The sequence below is a fragment of the Entelurus aequoreus genome, linkage group LG24 (assembly GCF_033978785.1).
Source record: "Entelurus aequoreus isolate RoL-2023_Sb linkage group LG24, RoL_Eaeq_v1.1, whole genome shotgun sequence".
In the NCBI taxonomy this organism is placed as follows: Eukaryota; Metazoa; Chordata; class Actinopteri; order Syngnathiformes; family Syngnathidae; genus Entelurus; species Entelurus aequoreus.
In genome coordinates, this window is record NC_084754.1 from 3,329,442 (window position 1) to 3,337,453 (window position 8,012).

The window sequence follows — 8,012 nt, forward strand, 5'->3', positions numbered from 1 at the left end:
ATCCGTCCATACACCCTACTGAAATCCTTTCATACACACTACTGAAATCATTTCATACACACTACTGGAATCTGTTCACACACACTACTAATATCCGTCCATACACCCTACTGAAATCCTTTCATACACACTACTGAAATCATTTCATACACACTACTGGAATCTGTTCACACACACTACTAATATCCGTTCATACACCCTACTGAAATCCTTTCATACACACTACTGAAATCATTTCATACACACTACTGGAATCTGTTCACACACACTACTAATATCCGTTCATACACCCTACTGAAATCCTTTCATACACACTACTGAAATAATTTCATATACACTACTGGAATCTTTTCACACACACTACTAATATCCGTTCATACACCCTACTGAAATCCTTTCATACACACTACTGAAAACGTTTCATACACACTACTGATTTTTTTTTCTCTCATTCGCACTTCTGAACTCCTTTCATACACAATACTGAAATCCTTTCATAAACACTACTGAAATCCTTTAATACACACTTCCGAAATCCTTTCATACACACTACTGAAATCATTTCATACACACTACTGGAATCTGTTCACACACACTATACTAATATCCGTTCATACACCCTACTGAAATCCTTTCATGCAGACTACTGAAATCTGTTCACACACACTACTAATATCCATTCATACGCACTACTGAAATCATTTGATTCACACTACTGAAATAATTTCATACAAACCCCGTTTCCATATGAGTTGGGAAATTGTGTTAGATGTAAATATAAACGGAATACAAGGATTTGCAAATCATTTTTAAGTCATATTCAGTTGAATATGCTACAAAGACAACATATTTGATGTTCAAACTGATAAACATTTATTTTTTTGAAAATAATCATTAACTTTAGAATTTGATGCCAGCAACACGTGACAAAGAAGTTTGGAAACGTGGCAATAAATACTGATAAAGTTGAGGAATGCTCATCAAACACTTATTTGGAACATCCCACAGGTGAACAGGCAAATTGGGAACAGGTGGGTGCCATGATTGGGTATAAAAGTAGATTCCATGAAATGCTCAGTCATTCACAAACAAGGATGGGGTGAGGGTCACCACTTTGTCAACAAATGCGTGAGCAAATTGTTGAACAGTTTAAGAACAACCTTTCTCAAGCAGCTATTGCAAAGAATTTAGGGATTTCACCATCTACGCTCCGTAATATCATCAAAGGGTTCAGAGAATCTGGAGAAATCACTGCACGTGAGCAGCTAAGCCCGTGACCTTCGATCCCTCAGGCTGTACTGCATCAACAAGCGACATCAGTGTGTAAAGGATATCACCACATGGGCTCAGGAACACTTCAGAAACCCACTGTCAGTAACTACAGTTGGTGGCTACATCTGTAAGTGCAAGTTAAAACTCTCCGTTTATCAACAACACCCAGAAACGTTGTCGGCTTCGCTGGGCCTCAGCTCATCTAACTGACTGATACAAAGTGGAAAAGTGTTCTGTGGTCTGACGAGTCCACATTTCAAATTGTTTTTGGAAACTGCGTACGTCGTGTCCTCCGGACCAAAGAGGAAAAGAACCATCCGGATTGAAATAGCCGCAAAGTGGAAAAGCCAGCATGTGTGATGGTATGGGGGTGTATTAGTGCCCAAGACATGGGTAACTTACACATCTGTGAAGGCACCATTAATGCTGAAAGGTACATACAGGTTTTGGAGCAACATATGTTGCCTTTCAAGCAACGTTACCATGGACGCCCCTGCTTATTTCAGCAAGACAATGCCAAGCCACGTGTTACATCAACGTGGCTTCATAGTAAAAGAGTGCGGGTACTAGACTGGCCTGCCTGTAGTCCAGACCTGTCCCCCATTGAAAATGTGTGGCGCATTATGAAGCCTAAAATACCACAACGGAGACCCCCGGCCTACTGAAATGATTTTTTTTTTATTTAAACGGGGATAGCAGATCCATTCTATGTGTCATACTTGATCATTTCGCGATATTGCCATATTTTTGCTGAAAGGATTTAGAATAGAACAACGACGATAAAGTTCGCAACTTTTGGTCACTGATTAAAAAAAAGCCTTGCCTATACCGGAAGTAGCGTGACGTCACAGGAGGAAGTTTTCCTCACAATTCCCCGTTGTTCACAATGGAGCGAGAGAGATTCGGACCGAGAAAGCGACGATTACCCCATTAATTTGAGCGAGGATGAAAGATTTGTGGATGAGGAACGTTAGAGTGAAGAACTAGAGAGGCAGTGCAGGGTGTATGTTTTTTCGCTCTGACCGTAACTTAGGTACAAGGTCTCATTGGATTCCACACTTTCTCCTTTTTCTATTGTGGATCACGGATTTGTATTTTAAACCCCCTCGGATACTATATCCTCTTGAAAATGAGAGTCGAGAACGCGAAATGGACATTCACAGTGACTTTTATCCCCACGACAATACATCAGCGAAGCTCTTTAGCTACGGAGCTAACGTGATAGCATCTGGCTCCAATGCAGATAGAAACAAAATAAATAAATCCCTGACTGGAAGGATAGACTGAAGATCAACAATACTATTAAACCGTGGACATGTAAATACACGGTTAATAATTCTCAGCCTGGCAAAGCTTAACAATGCTGTTGCTAACGACGCTGAAGCTAACTTAGCAACTTAGCAACCGGACCTCACACTATGATAAAAACATTAGCGCTCCACCTATGCCAGCCAGCCCTCATCTGCTCACCAACACCCGTGCTCACCTGCGTTCCAGCGATCGACGGCGCAACGAAGGACTTCACCCGATCACAGATGCGGTTGGCGGCTAGCGTCGGATAGCGCGTCTGCTATCCAAGTAAGTACTCCTTGTTGTGTTGCTACAGCCAGCCGATAATACACAGATCCCACCTACAACTTTCTTCTTTGCAGTCTTCATTGTTCATTAAACAAATTGCAAAAGATTCACCAACACAGATGTCCAGAATACTGTGGAATTATGAGATGAAAACAGAGCAGTTTGTATGGTGACACATTGGGTACGAATACTTCCGTTGCCGTCGTGACGTCACGCGCATACGTCATCATACATAGACGTTTCCAACCGGAAGTTTAGCGGGAAATTTAAAATGTCACTTTATAAGTTAACCCGGCCGTATTGGCATGTGTTGCAATGTTAAGATTTCATCATTGATATATAAACTATCAGACTGCGTGGTCGCTAGTAGTGGCTTTCAGTCGGCCTTTAAGCTGTACATCAAGCAAGAATGGGAAATAATTCCACCTGAGAAGCTTCAAAAATGTGTCTCCTCAGTTCCCAAACGTTTACTGAGTGTTGTTAAAAGGAAAGGCCATGTAACACAGCGGTGAACATGCCCTTTCCCAACTACTTTGGCACGTGTTGCAGCCATGAAATTCTAAGTTAATTATTATTTGCAAAAAAAATAATAAAAGTTTATGAGTTTTTTTTAGCTCAGTGTTTATTCAATCAACCAATCAAATATATATCCCCTCTTAATCACAAGTGTCTCAAAGGGCTGCACAAGCCACAACGACATCCTCGGCTCAGATCCCACATCAGGGCAAGAATGAAGAATTATTCCAAAAAAAAAAAAAAAAAAAGTGTTTATTGAACTACACAGCAAAGATGGATATATTTCCAAATGTTTGCATTGCATTAGTGCAGGGGTCGGCAACCCGCGGCTCTGCGGCTCTTTAGCGCCGCCCTAGTGGCTCTCTGGAGCTTTTTCATAAATGTATGAAACATTGAAAAAGATGAGGGTAAAAATATATTTTTTTTGTTTTAATATGGTTTCTGTAGGAGGACAAACATGACACAAACCTCCCTAATTGTCATAAAGCACACTGTTTATATTAAACATGCTTCACTGTATTTGGCGAGCACCGTTTTGTCCTACTAATTTTGGCGGTCCTTGAACTCACCGTAGTTTGTTTACATGTATAACTTTCTCCGACTTTGTAGGACGTGTTTTATGCCACTTTTTTTCCCCATCTCATTTTGTCCACCAAACTTTTACGTTGTGCATGAATGCACAAAGGTGAGTTTTGTTGATGTTATTGACTTGTGTGGAGTGCTAATCAGACATATTTGGTCACTGCATGACTGCAAGCTAATCGATGCTAACATGCTATTTAGGCTATCTATGGGTGAGGGCCGACATCCGGGCAACTGAGCTACATACGGGTTCTTCGAGCCATAGCAACCAGACTGGCGTTGAAAACAAACCGTTGCCATTACTCTTTAACCTGTCGACCTACGCTGGTTAAACCCGTCATTCTGCCTCCAAAATGCCGAAAAACGGTGTTGTTTTTGGTTGTGCTAACCACAACTGGAAACAGGGAAAACAAAGGTTGTATTTTCTTCTGCCAAAGCGTGATAAAAGCCCACAGAGAGGAGACAAATGGCTCGCAGCTTTACACCGGGAAAACGAGGACGGTTCTCACTGGAGTCCCCCAAAGTCCCGGGTCGTGTGTTCGGATCACTTCGTTTCTGGTAAATATAAGGAACAAAAATCCACCTTCTTAACCACAACTTGGCTATACCGTCCGTGCTAATGTTGTACTTGTTGAATTTGCACCTTATAACGTTCGACAGCTGAAGTTGTTGTTGTACAAAAATAACATGCGGTATATACTATATAGTCTATAGCCTAGCTAGCTATTTTCGAAAACCGGACAACGAGAGTATACCAAAGGCAGCGTTAAGATGGACACCACCGGGAAAACGTAAGCCAGGGCGGCCAAAGAACACCTGGCGAAGAACAGTTGAAGGGGAGCTGAAAGAGATGAAACTTACATGGGGCGAGGCACAGAGACGAGCACAGCAGAGAGATGAATGGCGTCGAGTCGTCAAAGCCTTATTTCTCATCCGGGAAGAAGAGGATTAAGTTAAGTAAGTAATATACTATATAGTCTATAACAGGGGTCACCAACGCGGTGCCCGCGGGCACCAGGTAGCCCGTAAGGACCAGATGAGTAGCCCGCTGGCCTGTTCTAAAAATAGCTCAAATAGCAGCACTTACCAGTGGGCTGCCTCTATTTTTTAAATTTTATTTATTTACTAGCAAGCTGGTCTCGCTTTGCCCGACATTTTTAATTCTAAGAGAGACAAAACTCAAATAGAATTTGAAAATCCAAGAAAATATTTTAAAGACTTGGTCTTCACATGTTTAAATAAATGCATTAATTTTTTTACTTTGCTTCTTATAACTTTCAGAAAGACAATTTTAGAGAAAAAATACAACCTTAAAAATGATTTTAGGATTTTTAAACACATATACCTTTTTACCTTTTAAATTCCTTCCTCTTCTTTCCTGACAATTTAAATCAATGTTCAAGTAAATTATTTTTTTTATTGTAAAGAATAATAAATACATTTTAATTTAATTCTTCATTTTAGCTTCTGTTTTTTCGACGAAGAATATTTGTGAAATATTTCTTCAAACTTATTATGATTAAAATTCCAAAAAAATTATTCTGGCAAATCTAGAAAATTTTTAGAATCAAATTTAAATCTTATTTCAAAGTCTTTTGAGTTTCTTTTAAAATTTTTGTTGTGGAAAATCTACAATAAATAATGATTTGTCTTTATTAGAAATATAGCTTGGTCCAATTTGTTATATATTCTAACAAAGTGCAGATTGGAGTTTAACCTATTTAAAACATGTCATCAAAATTCTAAAATTAATCTTAATCAAGAAAAATTACTAATGATGTTCCATAAATTATTTTTTTAATTTTTTCAAAAATATTAGAATTAGCTAGTTTTTCTCTTCTTTTTTTCGGTTGAATTTTGAATTTTAAAGAGTCGAAATTGAAGATAAACTATGTTTCAAAATTTAATTGTCATTTTTTTCGTGTTTTCTCCTCTTTTAAACCGTTCAATTAAGTGTAAATATCATTAATTATTAATAATAACATAGAGTTAAAGGTAAATTGAGCAAATTGGCTATTTCTGGCAATTTATTTAAGTGTGTATCAAACTGGTAGCCCTTCGCATTAATCACTACCCAAGAAGTAGCTCTTGCTTTCAAAAAGGTTGCTGACCCCTTGTCTATAGCCTAGCTAGCTATTTTCGAAAACCGGTTTCGTTATACACTAACACTTGATCTTGTTGTTAACTTCCGCGTCTCTTTCTTAGTAGCGCACAGGCTAAGCTAACTAGCAAGCTAAGCTAAGCCTGAGAAGCTTTGAAGTTCACTGAGACGAGTCTGACGCAAATAATACATTTTCGTTTTTTCACACGAAACGCGAATAAGTAAAAATGCGTAAATGAAGGATTTAACGCCGACTTCCAAGCCACAACGCTCGTTAAATGCTTTTTCTGTCAATGCTGCGTTCGCTGTGAGCTGGTTTGTTTTCAACGAATTCCCGGTTGCTAGGGGATTGGTAGGCGGAAGTGACGTAGGGCCGCCCTCACCCATTGCATCATTATTAAAGGCCTACTGAAACCTACTACTACCGACCACGCAGTCTGATAGTTTATATATCAATGATGAAATCTTAACATTGCAACACATGCCAATACGGCCGGGTTAACTTATAAAGTGACATTTAAAACTTCCCGGGAAATATCCGGCTGAAACGTCGCGGTATGATGACGTATGCGCGTGACGAAGTCCGAGTAACGGAAGTTATGGTACCCCGTAGAATCCTATACAAAAAGCTCTGTTTTCATTTCATAATTCCACAGTATTCTGGACATCTTTTGCAATTTGTTTAATGAACAATGAAGGCTGCAAAGAAGACAGTTGTAGGTGGGATTGGTGTATTAGCAGCGGGCTACAGCAACACAACCAGGAGGACTTTGTTGGAGCGCTAGCCGCGCTAGCCGCCGACCTCACCTTGACTTCCTACGTCTCCGGGCCGCCAAACGCATCGGGTGAAGTCCTTCGTCCTTCTGCCGATCGCTGGAACGCAGGTGAGCACGGGTGTTGATGAGTAGATGAGGGCTGGCTGGCGTAGGTGGAGAGTTAATGTTTTTAGCATAGCTCTGTGAGGTCCCGTTGCTAAGTTAGCTTCAATGGCGTCGTTAGCACAGCATTGTTAACCTTCGCCAGCCTGGAAAGCATTAACCGTGTATTTACATGTCCACGGTTTAATAGTATTGTTGATTTTCTATCTATACTTCCAGTCAGGGGTTTATTTCTTTTGTTTCTATATGCAGTTAAAGCAAGATGCTATCACGTTAGCTCGTAGCTAAAGCATTTCGCCGATGTATTGTCGTGGAGATAAAAGGCACTGAATGTCCATTTTGCGTTCTCGACTCTCATTTTCAAGAGGATATAGTATCCCAGGTGGTTTAAAATACAAATCCGTGATCTACAATAGAAAAAGGAGAGAGTGTGGAATCCAATGAGCCAGCTTGTACCTAAGTTACGGTCAGAGCGAAAAAAGATACGTCCATCACTGCCTCTCAAGTCCTTCATTGTAACGTTCCTCATCTACGAATCTTTCATCCTCGCTCAAATTAATGGGGTAATCATCACTTTCTCGGTCTGAATCTCTCTCGCTCCATTGTAAACAACGGGGAATTGTGAGGAATACTAGCTCCTGTGACGTCACGCTACTTCCGCTACAGGCAAGGCTTTTTTTTATCAGCGAGCAAAAGTTGCGAACTTTATTGTCGATTTTCTCTTTCAGCAAAAATATGGCAATATCGCGAAATGATCAAGTATGACACATAGAATGGATCTGCTATTCCCGTTTAAATAAAAACAAATCATTTCAGTGGGCCTTTATGCCTCGTTTGTAGGTATAAGTCCTCTTAATTCAATGTATATCTCATGACTCACTATCTGTATGTTATATGGCTTTTCACTTTTTGCGGCTCCAGACAGATTTGTTTTTGTATTTTTGGTCCAATATGGCTCTTTCAACATTTTGGGTTGCCGACCCCTGCATTAGTGAGATGTCCAGGCCAACGCCTGCTGGGCTGACTGAGACGGAACTCGGGGGTGTGAAGTGAGCTCAGGCTGCGTGGAGGACTTTTCTCAACCT

At 40.2% G+C, this 8,012-nt stretch overlaps 1 protein-coding gene across 1 annotated transcript in view; it reads left to right on the forward strand.

The window, feature by feature from the left end:
* The first annotated feature begins 7,933 nt into the window (after nucleotides 1-7,933).
* The window catches only part of LOC133641967 (cGMP-inhibited 3',5'-cyclic phosphodiesterase 3A-like), a 315,984-nt gene continuing 315,905 nt past the window's right edge, over nucleotides 7,934-8,012 (forward strand). The window contains exon 1 of the mRNA XM_062036136.1: nucleotides 7,934-8,012. This exon is cut by the window's right edge and continues 1,094 nt beyond it. The gene's annotated coding sequence lies outside the window, so the exon portion shown is untranslated.